Source organism: Mus caroli, unplaced genomic scaffold, assembly GCF_978045245.1.
Source record: "Mus caroli unplaced genomic scaffold, Mus_caroli_1 scaffold_5, whole genome shotgun sequence".
Lineage (NCBI taxonomy): Eukaryota > Metazoa > Chordata > Mammalia > Rodentia > Muridae > Mus > Mus caroli.
In genome coordinates this window covers 58,100,743-58,116,165 of record NW_028227260.1, presented here as the reverse complement: position 1 = coordinate 58,116,165, position 15,423 = coordinate 58,100,743, and the positions used below count along the sequence as shown (strand labels likewise).

The 15,423-nt window shown below is 37.5% G+C and overlaps 1 non-coding gene across 1 annotated transcript; it reads right to left on the bottom strand.

Moving 5' to 3' along the window:
* Window positions 1-8,876: 8,876 nt before the first annotated feature.
* On the bottom strand, window positions 8,877-9,068 carry LOC115030226 (U2 spliceosomal RNA). Its single transcript, XR_003835829.1, has one exon. It is a non-coding gene; the product is annotated as a U2 spliceosomal RNA (small nuclear RNA).
* Window positions 9,069-15,423: the final 6,355 nt, after the last annotated feature.

The following is a 15,423-nucleotide window of genomic DNA, read 5'->3' as shown; positions in this document are numbered from 1 at the left end:
GACAAAAGCTCTGGGGGGTACTGGTTAGTTCATATGCTTGTTCCTCATATAAGGTTGTAGATCCCTGTAGCTCCTTAGGTACTATCTCTAGCTCCTTCATTGGGGGCCCTGTGTTCCATCCAATAGATGACTGTGAGCATCTACTTCTGTATTTGCCAGGCACTAGCATAGCCTCACAAGAGACAGCGATATCAGGGTCCTGTCAGCAAGATCTTTCTGGCATATGCAGTAGTGTCTGGGTTTGGTGGTTGTATATGGGCTGGATCCCCAGGTGGGGCAGTCTCTGGATGGTCCTTTCTTCTGCCTAAACTCTGAACTTTATCTCTGTAACTCCTTCCATGGGTATTTTGTTCCCCATTCTAAGAAGGAATGAAGTATACACACTTTGGTCTTCCTTCTTGAGTTTCATGTGTTTTGCAAATTGTATCTTGGGTATTCTAAGTTTCTCAGATAATAATATCCACTTATCAGTGAGTGCATATCATGTGTGTGCTTTGTGACTGGGTTACCTCACTCAGGATGATATCCTCCAGACCCATCCATTTGCCTAAGAATTTCATAAATTCATTGTTTTTAATAGCTGAGTAGTACTCCATCGTATAAATGTACCACATTTTCTGTATCCATTTCTCTGTTGAGGGACATTTGGGTTCTTTCCAGCTTCTGGCTATTATAAGTAAACCTGCTATGAACATAGTGGTGTATGGATCCTTATGACAAGTTGGAACATTTTCTGGGTATATGCCCAGGAGAGGTAGTACTGTGTCCAGTTTTCTGAGGAACTGTCAGAATGATTTCCTTGTACCAGCTTGCAATTCCACCAGCAATGGAGGAGTGTTCCTCCTTCTCCACATCCTCGCCAGCATCTGCTGTCACCTGAATTTTTGAACTTCAACATTCTGACTGGTGTGAGGTGGAATCTCAGGGTTGTTTTGATTTGCATTTCTCTGATGATTAAAGATGTTGAACATTTTTGTCAGGTGCTTCTCAGCCATTTGGTATTCCTCAGTTGAGAATTTTTTGAGCCCCATTTTTTAATGGGGTTATTTGATTTTCTGGAGTCCAACTTCTTGATATATATATATATATATATATATAGTTATATAGTTATATAGATATATAGTTATATAGTTATATAGTTATATAGTTATATAAACATGTGAAATTGAACATATAAGCCAAATAACATGAGTTTTAAGAAGTCTTAGCAGCTAGCAGACAACTTCCTTGAAATATATTCTGAGTATTCTCTTAATAATTTTAGTAAGACATTGTGTTCTAGGTGTGACATATTACAAAGCTTGTGACTCATGTCACTGTCACCAAGTGTTTCTGTCTTATATCTAAATATTCTTGACAAATTGTAACTTAGTGGTTTAGAGCAAAGTAGATATCAAAAATGTTGTAAAAGTTCTCAAAAGTCTCCTTTAGTTTTATATAATTCAAACAAAATCTGATGGGAAACTACTTCACATACATGAGTTCACTCTTTAAATCATGACAAATGGCTCTCAATATGAAATGGAAAAGGATCAAACAAAGCATGTGCCATCAGAGTCACTTATTTTAGTGCCATTCGAACTCATAAATGGTTTAAAGAAAATAGCTTATGGCTGCATACTTTTGGAGGTGTTCCATAAGAGCCCCCTTTATCCTTGATAGCATTAATTTTTTTTAAATTCTTTTTTTTAAGATTTATTTATTATATGTAAGTACACTGTAACTGTCCTCAGACACTCCAGAAGAGGGCGCCAAATCTTGTTACAGATGGTTGTGAGCCACCATGTGGTTGCTGGGATTTGAACTCTGGACCTTCAGAAGAGCAATCGGGTGCTCTTACCCACTGAGCCATCTCACCAGCCCCGATAGCATTAAATTTATACAGATTTTCTTTTATAAAAAGTTTGTGTAATCTTCTGCACCTGAGGTTCTACCCAGTACCCTGGAGCTCGTGTCTCTAGCTGCATATGTATCAGAAGATGGCCTAGTCAGCCATCAGTGGACAGAGAGGCGCATTGGTCGTGCAAACTTTATCTGCCTCAGTACAGGGGAAGGCCAGGGCCAATAAGTGGGAGTGGGTGGGTGGGGGAGTGGATGGGGGAGCGGGTGGGGGACTTTTGGGATAGCATTGGAAATGTAAATGAAATAAATACCTAATTAAAAAAAGTTTGAATCTATCATTACTGAGATGTATCATAGAAACAACTGAAAGTAGCATTACAAAATTATTACTATCGAGAAAACCAGGATATAGACCACCATAAAGGACAATCACGGTCTTTTTTTTGTGGAGGATGAAAACCATGATTTTGCTACTTATGACATTTATGGTAGCATTTTAGGCCAGGTGTTTATAAGCTCAATAGACAAGACTTTTGGCTCCTTCACAGAAATATTAATTGGAGGGAAATCTTCAGCTGAAGCTCAAGTAGAAAGGAGATGGAGACAGTACTGGTTAAAAGAGGCATCTGGTTACTTCCTAACCAAACCAAAGGGAGTTTCCATTGGGTTTTTACATACAAAAGCTACCTGTCTGTTACTTTCAAACTCAACTTCATATAAATTTTCAGGACATGTGAAGAAAGGAGCCCGATTCTTTGCCAAACTGTAACACACATGGCCTCTAGCATGGTTATTAATAGAATACTTATTTTCCTCTAAAACCTCACAAGCAATACTTCTACCATCAGCATTATTCTAAGTAGTACTGTCTTCTTGGCCAAGACTTACCTGTTAAGTAAGCTCTGCATCTAGCATTCAAAGCATTCAAACACTTCTCTCTCTCTCTCTCTCTCTCTCTATATATATATATATATATATATATATATATATATATATATATCAATTTGGATATTTTCTTTATTTACATTTCAAATGTTATCCCCTTTCCCATTTTCCCCTCTGAAAATGCCCAGCCCAGCCCACCTCCCCCTGCATCTACGAGGGTGCTCTGCCACCCATTCATTAATTGCCACGTCCCCACCCTGGCATTACCCTACACTGGGGCATTGAACATTCCCAAGAAAGGGCCTTTCCTCCATTAATTCCCCACAAGTCCATCCTTTGCTACATATGCAGCTGGAGCGATGGGTCCCTCCACATATATTCTTTGGTTGGTGGATTAGTCCCTGAGAGTTCTGGGGGATCTGGTTGGTTCATGTTGCTCTTCCTAAGGGGATGCAAACCTCTTCAGCTCCTTCAGTCCTTTCTCTAACTCCTCCACTAGAGACCCCATGATCAGTCCAATGACTGGCTATGAGCATCTGCTTCTGTATATGTCAAAGCCTCTCAAGAGACAGCTACATCAGGCTCCTGTCAGAAAGCATTTCTTGTAATCTAAGATAGTGTCTGGGTTTGGTGTCTATATATGGGATGAATTCCCAGGTGGGCAGTCTCTGGAAGACCTTTCCTTCAGTCTCTGCTCCAAAATTTGTCTCCTTATTTCCTCCCTTGGTTATTTTGTTCCCCCTTCTAAGATGAACTGCATCCACTCTTTTGATCTTCCATCTTCTTGAGCTTTACGTGGTCTGTGAATTGTGTCTTGGGTATTCTGAGTTTTTATCTAATAGCCACTTATCAGTGAGTGCATAATATGTATTCTTTTGTGACTGGGTTATGTCACTCAGGATATTTTCTAATCCCATCCATTTGCCTAAGAATTTCATGAAGTCATTGTTTTTAATGGCTGAGTAGTACTCCATTGTGTAAGTTTGCCACATTTTCTGTATCCATTTCTCTGTTGAAGAACATCTGGGTTCTTTCCAGATTTTAGCTATTGCAAATAAGCTTGCTATGAACATAGGGGAGCATGTGTCCTTGTTATATGTTGGAGCATCTTTTAGGTATATGCTCAGCAGTGGTATTGCTGGGTCCTCAGATAGTAATGTGTCCAATTTTCTGAGGAAAAACCTGACTGATTTCCAGAGGGCAATTTCACCAGCAGTGAAGGAGTGTTCCTCTTACTACACATTCTTGCCAACATCTGTTGTCACCTGAGTTTTTGAACTTATCCATTCTGACTGGTATGAGGTGGAATCTCAGGGTTATTTTTATTTGCACTTCCCCTGATGACTAAGGATGTTGAACATTTCCTTAGGTGCTTCTCAGTCATTCAATTTTCCTCAGGCGAGGATTCTTTGGTTAGCTTTGTATCCCATTTATAATAGGGTTATTTGGTTCTCTAGAGTGAACTTCTTGAGTTCTTTATATATATATTGGATATTAGCCCTCTATTGGATGTAAGATTGGTAAAGTTCTTTTCCCAATCTGTTGGTTGCCATTTTGTCCTATTGTCAGTGTCCTTTACCTTACAGAAGCTTTACATTTTATGAGTTCCCATTTGTCAATTCTTGATCTTAGGGCATAAGCCACTGATGTTCCGTTCAGGAAATGTTCCCCTGTGCCCATGTGTTCGAGGCTCTCCCCCACTTTCACTTCTGTTAGCTTTAGTGTATTTGGTTTTATGTGGAGTCCTTGATCCACTTAGACTTGAGCTTTGTACAAAAAGATAAGAATGGATCAATTGGCATTCTTCTACATGCTAATTGCCAGTTGAGCCAGCACCATTTGATGAAAATGCTGTCTTTTTTCCACTGGATGGTTTTAACTCCTTTGTCAAAGATCAAGTGACCATAGATGTGTGGGTTCATTTCTGGGTCTTCTGTTCCATTGATCTACCTGCCTGTCTCTGTTCCAATACAATGAAGTTTTTATCACTATTGCTCTGTAGTACAGGTTGAGGTCAGAGATGGTGACTTGCCCAGAAGTTCTTTTATTTTTGAGAATTGTTTTCGATATCCTAGATTTTTTGTTATTCAAAATGAATTTGCAAATTGCTCTTTCTAACTCTATGAAGAATTGAGTTCAAATTTTGATTGGGATTGCATTGAATCTGTAGATTTATTTTGGCAAGATGGACTTTTTACTATATTAATCCTGCCAATCCATGAGCATGAGAGATCTTTCCATCTTCTGAGATCTTTGATTTCTTTCTTTAGGGATTTGACGTTCTTGTCATACAGATCTTTCACTTGCTTGGTTAGAATCACACCAAGTTCTTTTATATTATTAGTGACTATCATGAAGGGTGTCCTTTCCATAATTTCTTTCTCAGTCTGTTTATCCTTTTTGTAGTAGAAGGCTACTGATTTGTTTGAGTTAATTTTATACCTAACCACTTTGCTAAAGTTTTTTATCAGGTTTAGGAGTTCTCTGGTAGAATTTTGGGGGTCATTCATGTATACTACCATATACTGCAAATAGTGATATTTTTACTTCTTCCTTTCCAATTTATATCTGTTTGGCCTCCTTTTGTTGTCTAATTGCTCTAACTAGGACTTAATATTAATGTTCTGAATTCTTCAATAAGAAGACACATAACACCAAATTAGATTAGAATGCACCACCAACAAGTACTTTATTGAATAGGTAGGGAGAGAGTGGACAGCCTTGTCTAGTCCCTGATTTTAGTGGGATTGCTTCAAGTTTCTCTCCATTTACCATGTTTAGGTATGTGCCTTTAATTCCTGAACTTTGCAATACTTTAATCATGAAGGGGTATTCCACTTTCCAAAATCTTTCACATTCCTCTGAAAAAATATCATGGTAGGTTCTTTACAGCTTTAACCACACTCTCTACAACCTTCATTGTTGTTATTTTTTGCTGTTACAATAATACTTCATTATTAAAAATAATTGTAGACTAAATAGTTCATTTTGCCCTCAAGTTCCATAGGTTTTGCATCTATAATGGAGAGTGGAACATAGAAGCAGACAGACAAAGCAGCAAGTGGAATGATCACATTTTCAACCACAAAAGTAAAGCAGAGAGAACACACTGGAACTGAAGTGAGGCTCTGAAATCTCAAAGCCTATCCACATTGAAGCACTTATTCTAACAAGCCTCTACTTCTTAAGATTCCATGAACCAGTTCTACAAAGAAAAAATACTCAAGTCTGAAGAGAAAGGTAAACATACTCAAGAAGTCATATGGATGAATAAACAATTCCAAGAGTTCATTAAATGAGATCTAAGATAATAACAAACAAAATTCCATGAATTAATAAGTACTGTTCAATAATAGTTCTTAATATTAATGTTCTGAATTCTTCAATAAGAAGACACATAACACCAAATTAGATTAGAATGCACCACCCAACATCCTTTTCCTGGTTCTCAGAAACTTCTGAACAAATGGTAAGGACCATCTTAGAGAATAAAAGTTTGGTGCTGTTGTTTGCTTTCTCTTCCTGTGACAAACAAACAAACAAACAAACAAACAAACACCCCCAGCTTACTGAAAAGGTGACTTATTGGGACTCTGTTCGAATCAGAGTCAATTATTGAGCAGGGCATGAACTGAAGGTAGAAAACTGGAGTCAGGAAATAAAGAAAAGAACAAGGAGTAATTCTGCTTTGCTCCCCCGGCTTGTTCAGTTTGCTTTCTTATACAAGAACCATGTCTCCAGTACTGGTTCTTTCAGCCTCATACATCATTAATCAAGAGAATAAACCACAGTGTTATTTTCTTATAGGCCAAATTTGATGGAGGCATTTTTTCAGTTCTGGTTCCAACTTCCTAGACTACTCTAGTCTTTGTCAATTAACCAAAAACTAACCACTACAACTGACCCCTTGTGAGTTTTACACAAAATATATCACTATTAAACCCTAACCTTTCTTTTTTTGTTTATCCTTAAGATCTCCTGTTAATGACACAAATTAAAACACAGAATAACTTTTAAAGTCCCACAGTCTTTAAATGTTCACCACTATAAAGTACCCATTGTCTCTTTAAAAGATCAAAGTCTCTGGACTATGGGCTCCTGAAAATTAAGAAAAAAAAATGATGCATATTTCTTACTCAAGGAAGGAACCTTACAGTTGCAAGTAAATCCAACTATAACTAATATACAACAGTATAATTCATATCTTATAGTTTAGGAAAATGCATCTGAGTTCATTCTACATCTACTGGGTTCCAAAGAGACTGGTAGCTTCACTTCTCTAGCTCTGTCACCCTCAGTACACATGACTCTTCTGGTAGTCTTATTCCATATCTGTTGGTGTACTTGTCAGTTGTCCTATATTATTGCATCTCCACTATTGCAGGATCTCCACTGCAACTGAATCCGCACCTTCAGCAATGGCTTCATCAGCCCTGTCTTCTGGAAGACTAAACACTTGCCACAGAGTTGCAAGCCAAAGCTGCTCTCCATGGCTCCTCTGTGGCTTCAAATTCAGTACCATGTGGGAGACTCTCAAAGATTACCAAGTTTAACTATCAGCTTTTTATGCAGCGTTGCCATACACCCACTGGACCACAGCTTCTGTGTGTGGACCCCAAGGAAAATTTGTGTCAGAGATGGTGGCCTATTATTAATTATAGCAGATTTCTCAGCCCCAGAGCATCAATTAACCCAGTAAATCTGAGGTTTCACCTTATTGATACTGTCCTCTTGTTAATCACAGCTATTACTCCAACATTAGGTGACCAAAAAACTAGAGATTCTCTCTTCTCACTCTCTCTCTCTCTTTTTATTGGTTATTTTATTTATTTACATTTCAAATATTATCCCACTTTCTGGTTTCTCCTCTGCTATCCCCCTATCCCATTCCTCCTCCACCCTACTTCTATGACAGAGCTCCCCCACCCACCTACCCACTTCAGTCTCACTGCCCTAGAATTCCCCTATGTTGGGGCATCGAGTGTCCACGGGACCAAGGGCCTCCTCTCCCATTGATGGATAAAGGCCATCCTCTGCTACATAAGCAACTGGAGCCATGGGTCCCTCCACATGTATTCTTTGGTTGGTGGTTTAGTCCCTGAGAGCTCTGGGGGGAGGGGTCTGGTTGATTAATATTGTTGCTCTTCTTATGGGATTACAAACCCCCCTAAGCTTCTTCAGCTCTTCCCCCAACTCCTCCATTGGTTTCCCTGTGCTCAGTCCAATGGTTGGCTGCAAGCATAATCATCTGTGTTGATCAGAATCTGGGAGAACCTCTCAGGAGAGAGCTATGCCAAGCTCCTGACACCAAGTGCTTCTTGGCATCTGCAATAGTGTCTGAGAAGCATATGGGAAGGATCCCTAGGTGTGGCAGTCTCTGGATGTCTTTTCCTTCAGTCTCCAATCTTCGTACATGCATTTCCTTTAGACAGGAGTAATTCTAGTTATTATTTTTTGAGATGGTTGGGAGGCCCCATTCTTCAACCGGGGGCCATGCTTATCCACTGAATATGGTCTCAATTGGTTCTCACTCCCCTTTGTTGGGTATTTCAGCCAATGTCATCCCAGTTGAGTCCTGAGAGCCTCTTGATTTCTTGAACTTTCTAGTGCCCTGTTGGCCACCCCTCACTGCTACACACATCTGTTCTATTTCCTGACCCTCTGTACTTCTCGCCAATCTCCTCCCACACCTGATCCTGCCCCCCTTTTTCCTTCCCCTCCCTCTCCCTTACTGGTTCCTCCCTCCCTCTACCTCCCATGATTATTTTGTTCTCCATTCTAAGTAGAATTGAAGAATTCACACTTTGGTTTTCCTTCTTCTCAAACTTCATATTGTCTGTGAGTTAAACTATAGATTCTTAATTCAAATAAGTCAAACAAACAGCCTTGATAGTCTTTTTTTCCTTTAGAAACTTCTGAAGCCAAGCCTTCATCACCTACATTTCCCTATATACATTTATCATCCATGCTTCCACAGAACAGCCCTTTAACCTTTAAATACTCAATGACTTATCTAAACCAGTGTTCCAAACACCTCTATAATTCTCACAAACCTAACATATTGAGGTCTCCCACAGAAATATCCCATAAAACTGGTACAGATTCCTGTTCTATTTTTTCTCCTTTTTTTTTCCTTTTTTATTCCTCGGAGGGGGTGCACCATTCCTGGAGGTACTGCAATACCAGGTCGATGCATGGAGTAGATGGAGCAAGCTCCTATTCCAACTTCTACTTCCAAAAATTCATTTAATATATTGTCCTTGGGTAGAGGACGTATCATATATTAAACTGATAACAACAGATACTACGCTTGATCTTAGCCAAAAAGGCTGAGAAGTGAGATGCTGTTATAAAACACTGACTAAACAAACTTGGAGCATAAAGAGTTTTTATTTTTTCCCCATCATATAGCTTAAAGACCAGGAGGAAGAGAAGTCAGAGCAGTAGCACAAGGTAGGAACCTGGATTTAGAAACTGAAGCAGATACCACGGGAAATGCTGCTTACTGGTTTGCCTCCTATGCTTGCTCAGTTTGTTTTCTTATACAACAGAGGACCACATGTCCAGTGGTAGCACCACTCAGAGTAGTCTGGGCCTTTCCACATCAGTTAACAAAAAGATATTCCCACAGACTTGCCTACAGGGCACTCTGATAAAGACCTTCTCTTAATTTCCCTTAATCAATGATTTCCTCTTCATAGATGACCCAGCTTGCCAAAATCTAAGCAGCAGAGATTGAAATACAGATGTATCTGAGCAGATAGAACTAAGAGAGCAGATTGAGATAGTCTACTATTTAAGAAAATATTGTTCAAACCAAAACTACAAAAAAGAGATAAGGAAGACAACTTTATTCATATTAAAGGAAAATCCCTCAACAGTGGATTATGAAATACAATACACCAAAGAATATAACACACAAAACATTGCATTAATAATTAAATTGCATTATTTCATAAGTACATTAGAATTAGATATAAAACTGCACATTAGCAAAACTCTTGAATTAGTAACTTCATTGCTATACTCTCACCAACAGACATATTACCTATAAAAATTTAACAGAGAAATATTGGAATTTAATGACATCATAAATCAAATGGACCTAAGTGACATTGTCCCAACCATGAACCTTGAAGGAGAGGGTTTGATGAAGACATTCCATCTAAGACTGAGGGCTCCCAAAGCTTTTTTCTATATAATATTCACTTTGAGGTCTCTGTTAATTTCCATATATCTCAAGAAAAAAGCTTCTCTGATGTAGGTTGAGGAACTGATATGTAGTAAAGCATTATAGCAGTATGTTATCAGTATGTTACTTTACCAAAGAACAGTAGTAAATAGTTTAAAAATCACTAACAAATGTGTTTGTCTTCAGTGCCAATAAAAAGTAAATATATTTTTAAAATAACACACATCAATCAAAGGATCTTTCTCTAAAATTGACCATATTATGTCATAAAGTAAGAGATTTTTGTCAAAAAATTTTACATTAGGTCAAGCAACATAGGAAAACTGAAAAGACATCCTGACTTTTATTGGGCCAAAATGGAACAAATCTGAATATTAATATGAATAGAAGCGCTGAAAAACACACAAATGTAGGGAGACTAAACAATATCTCATTGAATAACAATTGGGTTAAAAAAGAAATGAGGACAGAAAATTAAGAATTTCTATTATTGAATGAAAAGAACAATACAATGTAACAAAACCTATGTAACACAATGAAAGCAGCCATAAGAGGAATGATTACAGTGCTAATTGTCAACATAAAAATACTAGAGAGCTCTCAAATTAACAATTTAATGACTTAGTGGTATACCTGAATGCCTTTGAAAAACAAGAATAAACAATACCTCCAAACAGTAGAAGGGATGAGATAATCAAATGAAAATAGAAATTAAACAACAAAGCTTTAGCCAAATGAGCAGAAAGGAGGAGAAAGAGGACCTAAATTAATAACATTAGAGATGAGATGGGAGATTTTATAACAGACACTAGGGATTTCTCACTAGCTGATTCCTCAACCCCAGATTAATTAATCTTGTAAAGCAGGATTCAGAGAATCATAAGGACAGTTAAAATTTTTATATTCCATTGAACTGGAAAAATCCAAAAGATGGATAAATATTGAGATATCTACTATCAAATTTAATCAAAATGAAATAAATAATTTAAAGACCCACAAGAGCCAAGGAGATAGAAATAGTAATTAAAAATCACCCATCTATAAAATTTCCTTTATACCATTTACAAATGTAACAAAAAAATCAATCAAACAATCCTGTGGAGGAATTTCGATCCAACAACATGGCTGCTCTGGCATGAGATCACATCCAAAGATATAATCCCACTGGAATGCAGACATGCCCTTAGTATGCACCTTGATCCCTCTGGTTGGAATAAAGACACACCTTTAGTATACACCTTTTATTCCAAACAGTGACATCTAATTAGTGGCAAAAAAAAGTGCCAAATCAGAGAAAGATTCGACAGAATGAGTCAGAGATACAATACACCACACTCCCATGAGCACAGACAGGAAAGTGGGCTCCTTAGAGAGCAATGGGAGAGAGAGGGGGAACTGAATTCAGTTTAGTTCTGTGTAGTTCACATCACTGCAGTTAAGTGAGTGCAGTTGCACTCAGTTCAGTTCAGAGGAGAGCAGTTCAGTACATGGAGTTCAGAGGTAGTGTTTCCAAGAAAAACTATACAGTCATCAAACCATGACACTATTCTGGATGCTAAGAAATGCTTGCTGTAAGGAGCCTGATATAGCTGTCTCTTGTGATGCCCTGCCATAGCCTTACAAATACAGAGGTGGACACTCGCAGCCAACAATTGGACTGAGCATGGGCTCCCCAATGGAGGAGTTAGAGAAAGGACTGAAGGAGCAGAAGGGTTTTGTAACCCCACAGGAAGAACAACAATATCAACCAACCAGAACCACCACCACCACCCCCCAGCTCCCAGGGACTAAGCCACCAACCAAGGGGTAGACATGCCTCCAGCTGCATATTTACCAGAGGATGAGCTTGTCAGTCATCAATAAGAAGATTGGTCCTTGGTCTTAGGAAGGCTTGATAGATGCCCCAGTGTAGGGGAATCAAGGAGTGGGGGAGGCGGGAATGGGTGGGTAGGTGGAGGACCACCCTCATAAAAGCAGGGGGGGGGAGGATGGGATAGGGGGTTTCTGGGAGGGGGGAAACAAGGAAATGGGATAACATTTGAAATGTAAATGAAGAAAATATCCAATAAAAAAATTAAAAAAAGAAGAGAAGCTGAGAGAAGCCAATTTGAATCCATTAGCTTGGAGAGGAGTTTGGGCCAGAATACCTGAGTTGAACCACTCAGCCAGAGTTCAGAAAGAGCAAGAAATTGTTTGTTTATCTGTAAGCCCAAGAAGCTGAAACATTCTAGGTCTAAATTAGCATACAGAGGCTGGAAGCTGAAGCCTTTAAGGTTAAGGTTAGGGTTTGCTGAAAATTAGATTGTGTGGAAGCTAGAAGCTTCCAGGCCTAGGCCTCAGATTCTTAGAAGGAAACACTCTGGGCTCAGTCTAGCCATATATTCACTCATTCATTCATTCATTCATTCATCTCATCACTTCATCTGAGGAAATAAAAGCAACACGCACCTTTACATAATTCCATTTGCAATAGCTTTTAAAAAGTTCTTGGAACAGATCTAAGCAAGAAAGTGAAATATTTATTTGTAAAATAAAAACTTTCAATTACTGAAGAAAGTCTGGTATATTGATGCATGCCTTTAATCCAAGTACTTGAGAGATGGAGAATGAGGCATGTTGACCTCTTGTGAGTTCAAGACCAGCCTAGTCTACATAATGAATTTCAGTACAGTCACATCTACTTAGAGAGACACTACTTCAAGCAAGCAAACAAACAAACAAACAAAAACCTAACACCACCAATAGCAAAAAACAAAAGAATATTGAAGAAAGGAGATGAAGAAGATACCAAAAGGTAGAAATATTTCACATGTTCATGAAATGGTAGGTATATCATTGGTGAAATGGCCATAATAACAATGGTAGGTATATCATTGGTGAAATGGCCATAATACCAAAAGCAATATATAAATTCTCCCCAAAACTTACAGTGCAATTCTTTCAAGAAATTTAAAGAATAATTTTAAAATTTATATGGAAATACAAAAATATCTAAGATATCCATGACAATGCTTAGTAATAAAAACATTGAATGGCAGGGCTTGATTGATTGTGTAGCTCTTAAAGGCTAAAGCTTACAACCAGAACCCTGCTTGAAGCATCATTAATTATCTCAAGTTATACTTTAGAGTTATAGTAATACAAATATCATAATACTGGCATAAAAACAGACACACTGATTAATGAAATCAATTCCATTAGTTGAAGACCCAAATAAAAACCTACACTCCTATAAATATCTTTTTATTTCAGAAAAATGCCCAAAATAGACATGGAAGAAAACAGTGAATCTTCAAAAAATGCTGCAGCTCAAACTTATTAAAGCTACATGTAGAAAAGGGAAGCTAAATCCTTATGTCTCATCCTGTAGAAAACTCAACTCCAAATGAACTGAAGACATCACTATAATACCTGATAGCCTGGTTCAGTTAAAGGAAAGTAGGTAACACATTTCAGCCTGTAGACACCGAAAGTGATTTTCTAAATAGGACATCAGTAGTACAGTCATTAAAGCCATCAATTGACATAGGGGATGCCATGAAACTAAAAAGCTTCTGTATAGGAAAGAACATCAGTATTCAAGTGACAAGGGAATGTATAGAATGAAAAAATATATATATATAATGTATATTATTTATATATATGTATGTATATATATACATATATATGTATATATATATATATATTATGTATATTCATTCATATGTGTATGTGACAGGTGATTCATATGTTGGGTATGCAAAGAACTCAAAAATATATATACATATATATGTATATATATGTAATATATATGTATATATATATTATGTATATTCATTCATATATGTATGTGACAGGTGATTCATATATTGGGTATGCAAAGAACTCAAAAATCTAAATACAAAGAAAACTAGTAGCTCAATTAAAACCTGGTTCTCAAACAGAGAAAAAAAATAATGTTAACATTCTTTGCTATCATGGAAATGCATATTAAAACTACTTTGAGATCTCATCTTATTTTAGTCAAAATAGCTAAGGTGAAAATAAAAATAGGTAATAAATACTGGAATGAGTAAGGGGGAAAGGGAACACTCAGTCATTTTTAGTGGAAGTACAAATTGATACAGCCCTTATGGGCAGCAGTGTGGAGGTTCCTCAGAAATCTATAAACAGATCTATAATATAATCCAGCAAAATTATTCATGGGCATACTCCTATCTGTATCCTACTATATCCTATTTCCTACTACAGAGATTCTATATCCTAATACATAGATCCTTGCTTACCATGTTCATTTCTGTATAATAGCCAGGAAATCAAAATAACATAGATGTTGCTTATGAACTGATAAATGGGTAATGAAATTGTGGTACATATACATATTATTTAACTACAAGAAAATTGAAATTATAAAGCTGTCAGGTAAATGAATGAACTTGAAACTAATCATTATATGTGAGGTAACCAAAACTTTGAAAGACAAATGTCACCTGTTCTCTTTCATATGTACATTGTAGCCTTGAATCTTTAGTTATATATAAAATAAAAGTACCCATAGAAGTCAAGAAGCTGGAAATTTGCCAATAAGGGGCAATTCAAAAGAATAAAGATAGAATATGCATAGTATGAAGTGGGAAAGGGCAACAGGGAAGATTAAGTAGGGTTGTGGTAGGAGGGTAAGATAGATGAGGAGTATGGAAAGGAAGAACTAACATTTAAAAAAAAACAAAACCCTCTAGAAAAAGCTATAAAAGGCTATTTGGAAACCTACTTCTTTAGAAATTTCCTAAAATGCATACAAATATACACATAAAAGGAAATTAAATGGGGTTACCCTATGTGGTAATTTAAATATGCTTGGCCCAGGGAATGGTGCTATTTGGGGGTGTGGCCTTGTTGGAGAAGAAAGGAGATTTGGGGACTTTGGATTTGGAAAACATTGGAATGCTTTAAGTGGGACTTAATGGGCTATTCTAGTAGTAATATGGATGACTTTGTTGCTGTGAAATATGCAGACTTGGACCAAGAGGTTCAGTGGAGAAGAATTCCAGTATGTGGCCTACAGGTTGTTTTTGTGGTATTTTGGTGAAGAATGTGTCTGAGTCTAAGGTGAAAACATTTTAGATTATTTTTTTTGAAAAAGGAAGTCTCAAAACAGCTTCATATAAATTTTGTTGTGTAGTTACAAAAGTTCACTCTTATGAAGAGTGTTTTAATGAGATGGAGCAAGTCGAGAAAGGAAAAACACACAATATATGGTTCAAGTATTAAAGGGACACCAGAGAGTAGAGCTGAATCTTATGTTCTAGAAAATACCAGATTAAAGGAGTGGGATTTAGGGCAAGATCTCACCAAGCTAAATTTAGGTTCAGGCATGGTGGTACACACCTTTAATCCTAAGAGACAAGACTAAGCAGATCTCTGAACTCAAGGCCAGACTGGGACAAACCAAGTTCTAGGTGAAGAAAAGCTTAAATCCAGGTGTCAGGGTACACACCTTCAGTCCCAGGAGACTCAGCCATGGA